Source organism: Neopelma chrysocephalum, unplaced genomic scaffold (assembly GCF_003984885.1).
Source record: "Neopelma chrysocephalum unplaced genomic scaffold, ASM398488v2 Primary Assembly neopelma1_72, whole genome shotgun sequence".
NCBI classification, from domain to species: Eukaryota; Metazoa; Chordata; class Aves; order Passeriformes; family Pipridae; genus Neopelma; species Neopelma chrysocephalum.
The window spans coordinates 10,067,769-10,084,079 of NW_020897732.1; the positions used below are offsets into that span (position 1 = coordinate 10,067,769).

The 16,311-nt window shown below is 41.1% G+C and overlaps 1 protein-coding gene across 2 annotated transcripts in view; it reads left to right on the plus strand.

The window, feature by feature from the left end:
- PRKAG2 (protein kinase AMP-activated non-catalytic subunit gamma 2) overlaps nt 1-16,311 on the plus strand; it is a 214,164-nt gene that overhangs the window by 19,011 nt on the left and 178,842 nt on the right. The window contains exon 1 of one of the 2 annotated variants that reach the window (XM_027686928.1): nt 1,178-1,195. The exons of the other annotated variant lie outside the window; for it this stretch is intronic. The gene's annotated coding sequence lies outside the window, so the exon portion shown is untranslated. Of the gene's footprint in view, nt 1-1,177; nt 1,196-16,311 lie in introns of those variants that run through there. 2 annotated transcript variants of the gene reach the window in all.

Here is a 16,311-nt window from a genome sequence, read left to right on the forward strand (position 1 = left end):
TCTGCAGATCTGTCAGCTTTTGGGTCCACAACAGGATCAGAACTTTTTAAGCCTAGAAAAAAAATGCTAGAATTAATTATTATTTATTTCCATTCTTGCTCTAGAGAATGCATAAAGCAAGAAGGAACCTTCTTTAACCTGCCATTTATTTCCGCTTCTTGCTCCTGTAGGAAAATCCTTTAGGTAGCCCCATCATATCTTCCCCACAATAAACTTCAGTAGTCTGAAAAGTGACGATGTTTCTTGTTCTCATTAGAGTTCTGCTCCAGAATTTCACTTTCTTCCCTTCCTAATTTCCAACCTAAATTTATTCACAATAATTTTCCATTTTCTAATTGCACCCACAAAGTGTCCTTTATCTCTTCTCCCTTGTTGATGTTTATGCACCTTATGTAACTGTGGAGAAGGATCACATTCACTATCAGCTGTCAACTGTGAAACGAAGCGAGCCAAGCTCCTTTAGTCACGTCCCTCAAGAGAGACTCTGTGTTCCTCTCATCTTCAAAACAACCTTTTGGTGCACCTGTTCCCAGCTGAATTAACCTTTCCTGAGCAGATGACCAGAACTGTACACATTATTCCAGATGAGTTTTCACAGTGCTTATATATATCTACATAGTATTAAAACTTTTTATCTGCTCTGGAGGCTTCCTGACGCATGTTCTAATCACATGTGCTTTATCCATGGCAACAGTACCATGACAGCTCCTAGTTAACCTTCTGAGACAGGTACACTTCAGTTTGTCTCTAACCAGCTGTTGAATGCTCACATTTTAGACAGAATTATAATGCCTTAAGTACATAATTTAGAGATTAGGAATGAAACTAAAATCATTAAATTAAACTGATAAAATTAACCTGATCTCTGTTCTTTCAGTGGTTTATGTTAAATTGTCCTTCCTGTGAGATATTTTGATGTTTCTGTTAGGGAGTGAGCCCAGTAGCTTGGTATCATACCCAGGGTATCTGCCTTAGGTTAAACATTCTGAGATTGCTTACCCAGGTTTCAGAAAATCATTTAATGGAAAGATTATTGCTACCTTTGCACTAGGGACTTGAAATTCCTTGTTGTCCTCCATCCTGTCCAGGATTCCAGCAAGAGAGCACAAGAGGCTACTCCTTCACCTCAGCTGTCATAGCTGGCACTGGAGTGGTGTAATGTGGCAGAGAGAAACAGCACGAGGATGTACAGGAGGTAACAAGGGTTTGCTGGGTGCACACTAAGTCTTGGAAGAATTTATTAAGAAATTGAGATCTCTCCCACAGCTGTCTGGTTTAATCTCTAGGCCAGAGTTGGGCAGAGTCTCACAGAGATGGCACAAGACAGACCATGAGACCCTGCCAGGTTTCACAGTCATGGCAGCAGTGAAGGATCTTTGCAATCCAATATTATGGGGATTTTTATTTGACAAAGAATTTATTTTTCTAACTCTGCCTTTTTAATCTTAATTTTAGCTAAAACTTAGCTTGAAAAAAATTTACATCTTAGGGGGAACATCTTTCAAAGTTTGTTACATTATAGCCCACTAAGACAGGAGTTGTTTGCTAAGTATTTGTGTAGAATTTGCTATAGACTGTGTAGCCCATAGACCTTTTGTTGCAGAACTATGAGTGAAAGTAGATTGGTTTCATGCAGGAAGACAAACTAATTATCTGACAAAATTGTTAAGACAGTATTAAAAGTGTTTAGTTAGGACTACTACTGTCATCCTTGCAGCAATATTAGCTGAATAGAGCTTTAAACTTACAGTAGAGAGAGTGATTAGAGTAAGTGGATGGGGTAGATGTTTGGTGGTTTGGCCTAAAACTACATGACCTTTGGAGCTAAACCTGCTTATTTTTGGTCTCCCTCTGTTTAGGGAAACCTGCTTTTCACACTTGTTTTACTGATGGAGTGTATAGGTCTTGAAAGAAACTGAGCTCATGTGAGGTAGCAGTTGCTCAGATTCTACTTCAAGGTCTTCTCTAGCTGGCTTGAGAGGCTGATAATGCTTGAAATAATTTTTAAAGTTTTGTTTCTTTTTTCTTTCTGCTACATTTTATAAACTTTTCTTGTTCCCTGTTTCCCTAACTCCCCTCCTTATTTTTTTCTAATTTTATTTTTGCTATCTGTTTCCTCTGGTCTCTTTGAAGGGTTTGAGCCATCCTTTTCCAGTGGTGATATTAAAGGGAAATAAAAAGTTAATACAAGATCTGGGCAAATAATGATTCGTTTCCAACAGTGCTACCAGCAGAATTGGCTTTCAGCTGCATTGTGTGCTGAAAACTGATGACTTACAATTGGCTAGAGCTGACAGTGGGGCTGGAGCAGCTGTGGTACAGCAGGACAGCAGAAACTTGCAGAAACAACTGGTTTGGTTAAAGCTGAAAAAGGATGTCGTTTTCCTCCCTTCTTGTGTAAGTAGATGCTCTGAAGGTTTTCTTGTGCTGGTAGAAACCTGCTGAGAAGCAGCAAGATTTCAAGAACAAAGGCTGTTTGCATGTATATAAACTTCTGCAGTGAAGTGTTTAAATAATTTATTCAGTAATGCTTATGCTCTGGTAAAGCTTGGTGGTTTTTTTTTTGTATGGATTTAGTATTTGTGATAAAGTTGCTGGATTAACAACCCTATTGTAGTCCATTTGTCCAGGGAGGAGGTACTGCCCCTGACCCGGCATTTCCTTTGGCTCAGTCTAGATCCCCTGGAGAGGATGCTGGTATCCATTCTGGTGTCTGTCCACCCCACCACCACCCTGTGTTGATCTGAGAAGTTATGCTTTGCTGAAAGCTGTGACAGTTTCCGTGTTTCAGACTCTGGACCATTTGAAATCCAATCAAGTACAAATTCGTCTCGTGGCAGTGAAGCTGATTTATGAGAGCACTGTCGGGGAGGGCATTTGCTGTGCCAAGGGAGCTGTGTCTCTGGCTGGTGATTCTGGAGAGAAACCAGCTGCTGCTCTCGCCTGTTATTCCTACCAGCTCCTCTTTCTGCCCTGCTGCTATCAGGACCAATGCAGTTCTTCCAGAGAGATACAACCCTTCCTGTGGGAGCATACCTTTTCCTCTGGGAAAATGCATTGGGTTTTTGTTGTGGTTTCCTTTTTTTAAGTATTACCTAGTAAAGTCTTTTCATCTCTGCTGGTGATGTTGCTGCTGCTTCCCCCCGGGCTGCAGCGAGCACCCTGAAGTGCGTCAGTGTGTTGCCATAAATGCTGAGCGCTCCGTTGTTCCCTTAATCCCTGCTGACTCCATCGTTTCTGGGCATTATTGGAAAAGTGCTCACCTCGGTAGCAATTACACATGGTCCACTAGACTTCGTGTTCTCGCCTGCGTCATCACATGGAGTGGTGTTGGAACTGGGTAGATCTTCCTCCAAAGAGAGAGGAAAACAACGGGGAAGGGAGGGTGTAAGTGGCTCTTCTTATCAGCAAAAAAAAAAAGAGGATTTGTTTTCGAAGACTAAGCTGCTAATGCTGAATGACATAAAGAAAGAGACAAGAGAGCTGCTAAGGCTTTGAGGAGGGTTGTGGGGACAAAGTATGCCCTGCAAGGAGGATACAAAAGAAGAAGCAAAGCAAAACCAATACAGTTATGGAAAGAAAAAATTAGCCCCTCCAGGTGGGAGCTTAGCAGAGAAAATGGGCCACAGTCAGCAGGGTTATGATGTCTACGTCAAGGAAGCCAGGGCCAGTAGAGGCTGCTGAGGATCATCCTCTAGGTAACAGATTTAAGATCCATAAGCAACAGAAGAGAAATTGAAAAGGTAAGGGGCTTGATTTTTCTCACCTTCCTCCAAAATAATTTACTGTAGCTGCACTGCTTGGAAGAGTTGCAGCATCAGGGTGGGTTGTTCCCATGCCATCTCCCCTGGCTTCGATTGACTGGTAACAAATAAGCTTCCAAGGCCAAAGGTGAAAAATTCCACTGATGTAATTATATCCTTAAACAGAAAGAAGTCTGTGAAATAGCAGAGAATGGTGTCCAAGACAGAGTGTCTTTCTCAAGGAAAGGTATCACTGGACTAATGGATGAGTTTGAGTATTTAGCTGGGAAGCTCAAATTACCTTCAGAACACATTAAAAGCAAGAAAATTTTTTTGCAGTTTGATGAAATCAGGTGAACAGCCTGAAACAGAGGTGGTAGAAAATCTGACCTTTACTTTTCATTAAGTAGCCATGGAAAAAAGCTGTGATGAGATACTTTAGTGTTCCTGACAAATCTGAGAACTCCATCAGGGTCAATCAGGATGTCCTGAGTATTGTCCAGATCTTTGATGTAGTTATGGGTGGGACATGGTGAAAAGAACTGGTGGAAAAAGTAAGGGCAGCTGGCTTTAGGTTTTCTGGAGTTGGTGATGTCTGTTACTAAGCCATTTTACCTCATTTCTTAACTTTACCTAGCAATAGTGGAAATGGGGATCTGAGACAGCCCAGCCATACACAGCCTTGTGTGTTTTGGTATTTCCCCCAAATCGAGTTTATTTTAGTGGACTGAAATTTTAACATTGGCATGATCTATCCTTACTTCTTGCCATGGATTTTTCTGTATTTGCCATCTGAGCTTCTCGTGTGCTGGACAACACAAAGCAGGGCTGCTTCAAAACATAATAGTCGACTTGTTATTAGTAGCTTGTTTGTTTGTCCTCAGGCCTATTTATAAAAACAGCTCCAGGCAGAGAATTCGGCCAGTAGCCCAACCACTAAACAATTACAGATCTTTTCTCGGAGCAGTGTGTTCAGATCTGTGCAATAATTCAGCAGCCAACTGTAGTCCCTGCTTACATGTGTATGAAAGTAGCTATTTTTGTGTGTGGCCCCAGTTTTGTTCATTTTTAAAAAATAAAAACAGTCTCAAAAGGAATCCCTGTTAATGCTATGCTATGAAAATACAAAATTTAACTTATAAGTATCACTGCCATTTCAGTAAAACCAGGCCCCAGTAAGATATGCACGACTTAAAAGGAAGTCAAAGTGGTCAAATACATATGAACAAAAAACATAGGCTGCAAACTCAGAGAAGGAATTCAAGGGACTGGTACTCATGAAGGACCAGGATTTCCAGCTCTCCCCCATGAGGTTTAAAAAAAAAAAAAAAAAAAAAGGAAACCCCTCTGTAAGGGAGAAGATTTATCTTATCATCTTATTTTGAAAGTGCAATGTCTGGTTTTATTGGTGCTATGATACTTCACAGATTTCAGTTCACAAGATGGTTGATTAGGTGTGCATGGTTAGTGGTGCAATGCAGATGAGATGCACTTTTTAATTAGTGGATGTAGAAATACAGGGAGCAAATGGTAGTCCCATGGTGGCCAAAATGGGATAGAAGTAGAAGGAGGCCTAGACATTGGGATCTGGCTCTTGATTTTGTTCAGATGGCTGTAACAGTGCAGCAGGAGGATTTTGTGAGAATAGCCTGGTAAACAACAGTCAGTAAAGGAGTCTGGTCAGTCTTGTGAAAGGTGGGAATGTTCAGATGAGACTTTGGAGGGAAGCCTGTCCAATGGAGATTTCAGGCTTTGCACAAGGCTGGATCACTTCTCTGTATACAAAGTTCAGAAGTCATGAACCAGGACGTCTCTGCTCAGAGAATGTGGATTTGGTAACCAGATTGGTTGTATTTCAAGGGTTTGAAATGTTCTTTCTGCACTTGAAATGCGTGTCTGTGTTTGCTAGAGGTGGCGCAAGGTTTTGGCAGTTTTATGTTTGATTATAATTGAAGCCTTAAGGAAGACCTAGAATTCGGGATTTAACCCCAAATCGCTATGGAACTTGTTTCATGTTTAGATATTGGGTTTTTAAAAACTGATATTTTATTATTATTTTACTTTATTCTTCTTTGGAGGGAAAATAAAGCAAATCTGTCTGGCTGCTGCCATGGAGAGGTGTGGCAGGGACAATCTGTTCCTCAGATAACTCAGACCTGGCTTATACAAATACACCCTTGAAACATCCAATCCCTCTATTGATCTATATAGATTGAGGCAAATTCTGAAGTAGCTTAGAAGCCAACTGCTGTGCATAGGGCAAGAGTTGGAAATGCAGAAGCCCTGTGTCTTCCTGTGCACACATGTTTCTGGACTGCATCTCCAGCTCAGACAGCAAATTGAAGGGATCCAGAGCATGGACTGGGGAAGCTCACAGCATCGTCTGCTGCCTCTCCCACACAGCAGCCTAGTAATGGGATGCAGAAAGATTGTATTTTAGGAAGCATCCTGTGTCCCTGTTCACTCCTCAGGTTCATGAAAAAAGACCAAAGATGTCATGTTTTAGATGTCATGGCTCAAAATTGAAGTCATCCAGTACTGAAAAGTATATATAAAGTGTCTTGAACTGGGAGGGGAGGGGGTTGGAAGGAATCCTGTGGCATTTGTAGAGGCTTTTCTCATGTGACTCATTTTCTTTGTCATGTGCAAGCTAGTATACAATACTGGACTAAGGAACAGATTCAGACTATAACAATAAAGAGTTAAGTTCTGCAAAATTAGTGACCTTTCTTCTTTTTTTTTTTCCTTCCAGCCTCCCACCCCCCCTTCCTTTTGCCTTGTCTTCTTTAGAGTTTAAAAATGGGGAGCAGCAGAAATGTAGCTCTTGGTCTCAGTTCCCTCTTTTTGCACAGAGCCCTTGTTGGACTGCCCTGATCTCCCTCCCTACAGATTATTTGACCACTCTTCTTATTAAGGGTTAAGATCTGATGGTGTTGAAACCAATCTCTTGTTTACAATCATTGCAGAACTGTAGTATGGAAATTTCCATCTGCAGCAAGATTAAAAAAAAAAAAATCCCTGCTGATTTTGTGAACATTTGGATCCAAATAAAGAAATAGTGGCTGAATCAAGCATATTAATTCTGATTAGCACATACAGTGTGTTCAGCCAAAGAGGTCTAAGCTAATAGCCCCCCATCCTCTGAAGAAATTAGCTTGTTCTGTTCCTACAGCCAGCAGAAGTTTTTTCAGTATCAGCACAGGGAACATAATCTCACTTGCAGAGGTACCTAAACTGTTCGACTCTGATAATCTTTGTATTGAGGTCCTCCAAAGTGCAGTGCTTCCTTCTTTAGGGAGATATGATTAAGGTAAAAAAATCATTGACTTTGTAACTCTTGCCAGTGGTGGGTTAATTTTTCTTGTTATTTAGCTCTTTCACCTGTTTGGGCAAGGACAAGTACAAGGATGTTGATACTTTTGGAGGGTAGTGTTCGTAGTGCAAGATACCTGTGATAGATTTAAGTCTATGATTTGATTATTTTTGGAAGGAAAAAAAATCTGTGGATCCTACAGGCATTTTGGAGAAACCAGAAGTCCTTAACTTCTCTAAAAGCAACACCAGTGCTGTCTCTATTTCTCACACTGTGTTCTACACATTTCCAGTATTACAAGGGGTGTAGTTTCACATAGAACTTGTGCTGGATTTTCCATATCAGTTCTGAGCACGCACTAAAAACGCACTCATCTCCCTGCAGCCACAGCTGCCTCTCCTGCTCCTTCCAGAGCCCAGTGGGTCAGCAGTCTGGTAGTGTTTGCATTGGGCACAGGAGAGTTCACTGTTTACATTTAAAACTTGCATTGAAGACTCCGATATTTTCTGTTAATTCCAGAATTTAATTATTGTTACTGTGTTAAGTTCCTGACAGAAGCAGATTATAAAAGCAAACTTCATGACAAAATGCAAAGTCGTGGTTTGGGGAGGAGGTTCTTTCCCAAGTTGATGCTTTTCAGTTGTGGACACATTAAGGTTTGTCACTGGGCCAGTCTGAGAAGGAGCATTTGATATGTTTGTGAAGCTGTACTGCTGGTCCACGTGCTGCTGAGAGGCAGGAATCGAGTGATCCCTCTCCTGTGGGCTGTGCTCAGAGCTCACTTGAGCTCTCTTGGCCTCTGTCTAATGAGCTCAGTGATCTCGGCATCTTCAGGCCGTTTTAAGTGACTGTGTTTTTGCATGAGAGCAAAGCTGAGGGTGTTCCACTTCCTCCTATTTTGCTTCTAGGACAAGTTATAATTAATCTTCTCTTGCCTTTGTAAGCCCTAACCCAAAGCACTGCATAAGCAATAATAATCAAGGTTAATAATTCAATGCTATAGTGATTTATACTTTCAGAGGCCTCTACAAGCATTACTCAAGTTAACTGTTGCAACACTTCTGCTGTAAATGAGCTTTGGGCTCATTTTTTCTAGCTGGAGAAACCTCTTGCTGCAGTGCAGAGCTCTGTTGAAAGACTGAGGGAAACAAGTGGTGGCATTGGGATGGATTCCAGCAATGCCTTTTGCCAGAATAAGGTGGGAAGCCTTGGATTTACCTGGCAGGGGAGGATATGTGCTAATGCACAACCTCTCTGCTGGCTGGGAACAGCAAACATCTCCCGACAGCATCCGAGGGGGCTGTGCTGTGCATGTTTTTAGCTGTGCCCTGACAGCTGCAGGTGATTTCCTGCCGGATAGCAGGAGGGTGGCTGCACACCTCTCTGTTGCTGTGTTGACTGTGTGTAGAGGAGTTGGCCTCGTGCTCACCAGCTCGCTGGTGCAGGGCACGCTGGAACAGTCGGGCGGGATTTGCCCGGGGGAATGAGGAAACACTGTAAAAAATCAGGATCAGAATTCAGTTTTAATCTGACTGCCTTTGGGCTGCCAGTCTCCACGTGAAACATTATCTGTGGCACGAGGAGCACTTCAGTGATTGCTTTTAGGATGGTTCTTGTTTTCAGTCACGGAGCTGTTCCCCTGGTAGTGTCCTTGTGGTAAAGGCAGGTGGACATTAAAAAGGAGAACGTGGATATGCAGACGAAATGCTCAGTATTTCACAGTCTTCCCACCTCAGCGCTCACCTGGGTCTCTGCCCAGGTCTGCCCTGGTCTCAGGGTGCTTTTCTCAAGGATGTTTTGCAAGATCCTGTGTGTCAGGATACCACCCTTTATCCATTACTGAAGATGGATCAAGGTCTCTCCAGCTTCACCAGTGTTAGGAAAGGCACTGAAATGGGAGGAAGGCTTCTGTATTCCTTGATATTCCAAAATCCATGGCTCAAAAGAACAGAAAAAAACCCATTTCACAGTTTTTTGGTTTTTTTCCAGACAGTTCCATTGTTTTTGTTTGCACCCAGAGTCTTCCTAATTTGTAGAGAATGAAAAATCTACAGCAGAAGAGAGAATATCTTAAAAATCAGAAAAACCCACACACAACTCTGGGGGAGATCACAAAAAGTTTTCCAAGCTTTATTGTTGCTGAGAAATTCACTTGTAAGATAAATTTGAGTCTGCATGTGTGGGTTTGCCTGGTAAAACTTGGGCACTTCATGTTAGAGGTAGAATTCTGACAGTGGTCAAACCAGTGGGATTTTTGCCAGTGATTTTAATCAGAGCCAGAATTTCACCCTAGATCTATAATCTTGTGTAATCTCTCTTTGAAGTCACATGAATTTTTAACCAATGTCTTATATAACACCAAAACAATTCACTACCCACCCAATATTGTCTTTTTCTGCATAACCAAAACTGAATGTTCCAAATGTGTTTTCTAAAAGTGGAGATGAGACAGAATTAAAAACAGGACATTTTTTCTCCCTTTTCAAAAAATATTGGGTGTTTGTAGAATCACTTTGATGCTGTGGGTATAGTTTTCTTTTAAACCCCTGGTCTGACCTCATAGCTAACCATGTTTTAAGCTTGAGGTTTGGGATAAAGATTTATGTAGATCCCGTCCAACCTGAACTGATCTTATGATCCTATTTTGGACCTTAGAGAAATGCCTTTTGGACTTATCTGCTGGTTAAGAAGTTGATAGGCTGCTGAAAACACTGTTTGGCTCTTTAAAATGAATATACTTATCAACCATAGCTCCACTGAAGAATTTTCGAGTTTTGGTTCATATCTCTGCATATTTGGAGCCCCGTAGCCAGTGACTGGCTCTACTGAAACCTGAGGAAATTCCATTTCCAGCTTACATGGTCCCAGAATTTCACTCTACCATCACCACAACTTCTGGGATTTTTAAGACTGACTGCGGATGTGTTTTGAGCCTGGACTAAAAGAGAGAAGGTGAGATGGAAATACATTCAATACAGTAGTAAAATGCTTCTATGTCAGAGAAAGTTAAAGGAGTATCACACAAAACCACTAGTTTGAGGCCAGAACTCCTGTGTTGTTTTGAAAGGTGTAGTTTCTTTCAGATCATTGTAGATTATGAATATTTGGAGTTTTTCAAGACAAGACTGGCTAAAGCCCTGTGCAACCCAGTTGAAGTTCACTGTTGGCTCTGCTCTCAGCAGGAGGTGGATCTAGAGACTTGAAAATTCCTTCCCCTTTGAATTGTTTTATGATCTTGAATCATGCACAAATCTCCTTGCATTAGGGGATCCTTGTCAAACACAGACTATAAATCATCAGGTGATAGTACACAGATTGTCTTTCCAGTGCAGATTGTTTTTAACTTCTGTACTCACGCAGGACTGAAAGCTGGATTTTTGCTTTGCACTTAAATTCCTCAGCACATGTTCTACCTGTAATTAATGTATTTGAGGCTTCAGCATCAGCTACAGATCACCAGATCACCAGTGGAAGGGATACAACAGGCCAAATACTTGGGGTTAATGGAGAAATTGCTGTATAACATTCCTTGGCCTGTACAGAAATCAAACTATGTGGGAAGAACAGCCTTTGAGAGATTTAGGAATCTGTTGTTGCTTGCATTAAGGAAAAATGCAGGTTCCTCTTGGTGCTAGGCCCTACACAGACATACAGTGAAAGAAAAATTTTGCCCTGAGGAGTTTATATTATTTGCAGTCAAAGCTGAGGAGGGGCTTCAACAGGAAAACATGCAGCAGAAATTACTTATTGAAAGTCAGAATATATGTCAGTGACAGAGATGACTCTTATTTCAGTGTCCTGTTGAAATGATGACACAGTCTTCCAGGACTGAGGAAATGTAATCTACACCTGGGAAGATTTTATACTCCCCGATAACAGCATCTTAATTCAGGAGTAAAATTGCTGTTGAGCTTTACAGGTTTACATACACATATTTTAATTTAGAAACAGTTAAGGAAAACTTTTTGGCCATATTAATCCATCTGTACTGTCAGTTTAATGAGTTACCTTTTTCAACCTTATAGTAGTACCTTGGTGGTTTGGGTTTTGTTAAAAATAAATGGCTGTCAGTTCCTCTTTCTTTGTGGCTTCTTAATTTTTGTGATTTTTATCATAATACGTTTTTTAATCTTTAATTTCCTTTCAGTTCTTTTCTTAAAAGAAAAACCTCTGCCTTTACAGATCAGTCAGGTTTGAATGTGCTTGCAGGTATCTGACTCAAGCTAAATTTGCTGTAGAGCATATCTTTGTAAAGCCATGAGTTTTCTTTGGTGAGGGTTAACTTTCTATTACTTTGAGTTGAATGCTTCAGCCTGGGAATTGTTTCAAGTGGCAGATTAAGAGGTTTACAAAGAAGTTTGTCTAAAGTACTTAGGAATGCAGGATTTGCAATAGCAGGTGAAATAATTTGTCAGTTGAGTCTGGTAACTTGCCTCCAGCAATTGTCAGTCTCTACTGGTGAAAATCTGTTCTCTTTTTCTCAGCACCCCTTGTACAATTGGGCTGGTTACTTGTGTAATTCACTGTAGGATAACTGTGGGGGAAAACAAGGATTGTGTTTTAAAAGAATAATTCCACTGCAAACTTGACCCATATTTTAAAATGTTGAATTTGGTACAGAAAGTTTCAACCTGTAAACTTGGTTTTTATGTGCCCCCTGCTCCCCCCGAAATAAATGGGCCGAAGGCATAACCCAGTTTTCTACTTTGTCTGAATTAACATGTGTTTTTCTATAGAGGTCAATATAGTTCAGAGCAAAAGAATGCATTAAGGTTGGTGATGTACCCAAGGACCACTGTAAGACAATAATTGGTAAACAAGAGATGACCAGGATTAGAAATCAGTGGATTGAAATTTATTTGGTGGAGAAAAGGCCCCGTTTCTAAATGAGAAGGTGACCATGTGCTCAGTACCACTTTTAGGAATCCATCATTGGTAACCAGAGAGTTAAAATCTGCATCTGATATTTGGGAATTGGGGGCCAAAGGAAGCATGTTCTCCTTTCATGACTGCTGGCCCACTATCCTCCACCTGCCCAACCTGTCACTGGCCTTTCCTTATTGTCATCCTGAGGAATGTTTTCATCAGGCTGGGACAGAAGGATGGACATATGTAACAGTATAATCTCTCAGCCTAGCTCCCCAATGCCACCTAAACAGGAAAGTTTGGGGATTTTTTCCCCCTCCCTCTCTCACTTTGTGTGTTCAGAGAATGCAGGCTGTAATCAGTCATGTGGCTTTGCTTTTGCATCATGACTGTCAGCACCTGAAGGAAAATCTTAAATTGCCAAGCGCTGCTGTAAATTGGACAGGTTGCTGCATGGCTGGTTGGGCATTGTACTGTGTCTGTGTTACTCCAGCTAAAAGCAAAAGGAATAAAGAACTGTGTTGAAACGAAAGCTTTACATATTTGGCTGTTTTAAATTCTCCTTCTTTGATAGGACACTTTTAAAGACAATGTTTACTGCTTTGATACTAATCAGGCCAATGTTTCTGTACCTTAAAGCTCCAAAACTTGCTTAGTTATTAAATGACATTTCATCTATTTCATATTTCACCCTTGCACTCCCAGCAACTATTTTTTATATAAATGTTATCACAGCAAGCCCACTAAGGTGGAACAGGGCTCTCATCAGTGTTACCCAGACAGCATTCGAAGAAAAATCCCTAAACAGCCAAGGACAGTGATGTAACTTGGTGCTACAGTACAGTGACAACCAGTTCACCTCTCCCAACTCCCTTCTTCTCATGGGTTATGGAACTGGCTGGAGAAGGGTGTGTTGGCTGAGGAACATTAATGAGTCAGGAAGCTTTTTGCTCTTGTACCTGTGATTGACTTTATGGGTACTCTTTGTGCTGTGTTCTCACTGTAAATGAAATGGAAAGTGCTCCTGGGTTTTGCAAGAATGCTGGGATGTAGCTAAAGTGTTTGATGAACAGCTTGTGTGGGATTTTAGCCTGGTTAGAGCACTTTGCAACGTAAACATAGAATAAAAAAGAGATGTGATCAGAAAATCTACTTGACCCCTTTGTGAGTTGAACTTTGTACTTTTTCTGGAGCTCTCTTTCCTCCAAGTGATCCCCGGGTTTTGCTGAAGGGAAGGTGCAGTTTCTGCCAAAATAATGCCATGTTTTTGGTGCCAAAGAATAGGGGATTGTGCAGACAAGAGGACTTGAAGCAAAATGTTGGCACCTACAGGACCTTGCCCAGTCACTGGGGGAGCAGAGGACTGGCTGAACCCCTCTGTCCACCAATCTCAGCTGGAGTTCTGAGTGCACAGGGAAAATGGAGTTGACATGGTTGAAGGAACAAAAACCTATCAGTATCTACATGTGCTTCAGGGTTATTGTCTTTGTTACTTACGTTATTTTTTGAAAACTGTAGACTTTACATAGAGTCCTGTTTTGTGAAATGTTATTCTGTGCTGTGAGTACCTTGAATACATAAGCACTGAATGAAAGTCAAGAAAATTATTACAAATTTTGTGCTTCTAAGAATATGTTGAAGACTATAGCATGTTAGAGAGCTGTTGAGGCCACTTAAGACCAGGACTATTCAAATATATGTTTTTCTTTCCATTTGTCATATGGGGTGAAGGGAACCAGATCTATTGTTACAAAAATTATATTTCATTCCTGCTATGCATCAGCAGATAGCTCATAATTGTCTGCTGTGGGATAAAACAAGTGAAACTACGATGGATTCAGCCTTTATGAAATCAAAACCAAGGTCTTAAGCCCCACAGGTGTGACACCCTCTGGAAGCATTGGCTTCCCATTCTGGGCCTTAGGAGTCCAGCCATGTGCACTGAAGCAGGACAGGTGTGGCTGGACTGGACTGAGGTCATGGATGGCTGATAGGTCACACAGTGCCAGCAGGATCAAGGAAAAGAGGGAATACCTGCTAAAGCAGGACGTGGTGCCCCCACAGCCAACCCTCTCATCCTGGTCCTGCACACAGACAGAGGTGTGGGTTGAAGCTCTGCCTCTGCTGAATCCAGATGGGAGGAGAAGATAATTCGATGACCTTTCTCATCCAAGACCACCCTTTCCATGAAAATAGAGTGCATGGGATGTTACAGAACTGAGATCCAGCCTCCAAAGCTATCAGACCACCTCGAGCTAAGCTGTTTTTAATAGAAGCTCCTACCAGAAGGGTTTGCCAACTTCCAGAGCAGCAGGTTCTGCAGCATCCCTTGGTTGTCTTTTAAACTTTGTTGTCATACTGACAGGAAATTATCCTCAGTGTCCAACCTAAATCTTATTTCCTGCAAGTAAGTTGATTTAGTTTTGTTCTTGGTTTAGTGACTATGGAGAGTATTTGACCACTGGTGTGTTTATTTCTCGTCTTCTCCTTCCTGGTCTTAAAACCCCATTTCTATCAACATATAGACCATATTTTATAATCCTCCTCTGGTTCTCCGGACTGTTCCATTTTGGGGCACTGTGTTTTGAAGAAGCTCTGGACAAACAAGATCTAAAAGGGGACTCACTAAAGTCTTATGAAGTGGAAAAATTGGCTGTAATGCTGTCTGACAACTCTCCTAGTGTACCCACTGTGACATTTGTCCTTTTTTTCAGCAGTTTCATGACTCATCCACAAGTAGTTATCTCTTTTAGCAACCTGGATAAGAGCCAGATGTTCCCTCCTTCATATTTAGGTATTTTCTCCCTTCTTTCTCTAGCCCTTTATAGTGTTTAATGCCATGGATGAGGATCATTTCTCAGTTGGCAAGATCATACTGGTTACTCTTGCTGTCACTAAGAAAACTCAGAAATTTCGTGCAGTCTAAATAAAATTATTTCATAACTATTGTGATGTTTCTTCTCTAATCTGTTATCCTGGTAATAATTAAAGGCACTGCCTACAACCAGACCAACAATAATACTGTGCAGGAGTATTCCAACCCTAGTGGCCATCACTAGTTACTAGTTCCCCTTTGGAGGGATTTTTGAGAGAGGACCCTCTCACAGTGGTTTTAATCTATACCTTATTTCTCTAATTTGGTTATGAGAGTGCCCTGTGTGGCAATGTAAGAAGCTTTACAGAATCCAAGGCATATCATATCTACTGTTCCTTCTTGACTCAGAGACTGTTTACTGCTTCAGATTATATTACATTAGATTTTGATTTATTCATAACCTACCTCTGTAAGATATTTATCTTACTGTCATATGGAACCAATACATTAGTCCCCCAAAAGAATCTTAAATTACAGAACAGGTTTGTGCCTCCTGCTCTGTAATTCCCTCATCTGGATAATCAAATACACCAATCAGAGAGAAGAAAATTTCAATGCAGTCTTATCTTTTTAAGATATAGTTTAGTACATATTTTTGAATGCATTTGTTTACTGCCTGTATGAAAATTGAGAAAAATGAGTTAATGATTTTCTCTGCAGACCTTGGTGGTCACATAGGTGACAGGATGGCTGTTATTTGAGTGGGCAGAAAGTGTTTCTTGTGCTGGTGAAGAGCAGAGCATTGTTTCCTTTGGCGACAGGAATGTTGGAGAAGCCTCTATACACTTTTTTTTCACTTTTTCTGTGCTTTAAAATGACTGAGCTTGGTATTATTTTGTATTATTATTGCCAGTCTGAGACTGTTCAGCCATGTAACACATTGTGCATCTCTAGAAATATTCCCTAATTTGTGTCCATTCTAACACCTCACAGCATCTGTGTGTAAACCATGTCTTCTTGACTAGCTTTATTTTTTAATTCTTAAGCAATACATATATGTCATTTGTAAGCTTTCACTAAGTCCAGGTAAAAAGAGCAAGGGTCTTGAAATGACCCTATTATTAGAGATCCAGAGGGTCTGGAATGTGGAAAGAAACCTAGAGAGAGACTGGTGAACAGTGGAGAGGAGAGCAGCCTTGTCCTGAGCAGGTGGGCAAAGTGGTGTTTGTGGAACCAAAATGTCACAGTGGAGTCCTTCCCTGGGTTGATTCAAGCTATTTTTGGTTAAAAAACCCCCAAGCACAATGCTTGGCTGTTAGTTTGAACATCGTTTGTGTATGTGAGACATGAACTGCTGAGCTCTCCTGCTAATGAAGAAGAAAGATGCCATTTCCCAGAACCTCCTGGTGAGTTTTTGCCATGTTGAACAAAGAAATAAGGAGCATGTTTACATCTGCATCCCTCTGGGCGGTTCTTAGCCTTCCTTACAGTTTTGTTTGAAGTCCTTAATTCTGTAACAGTCCCTAATCCTTTACCTTCCCAATTATCCAGGTGTGACCATTTTTACCCACAGA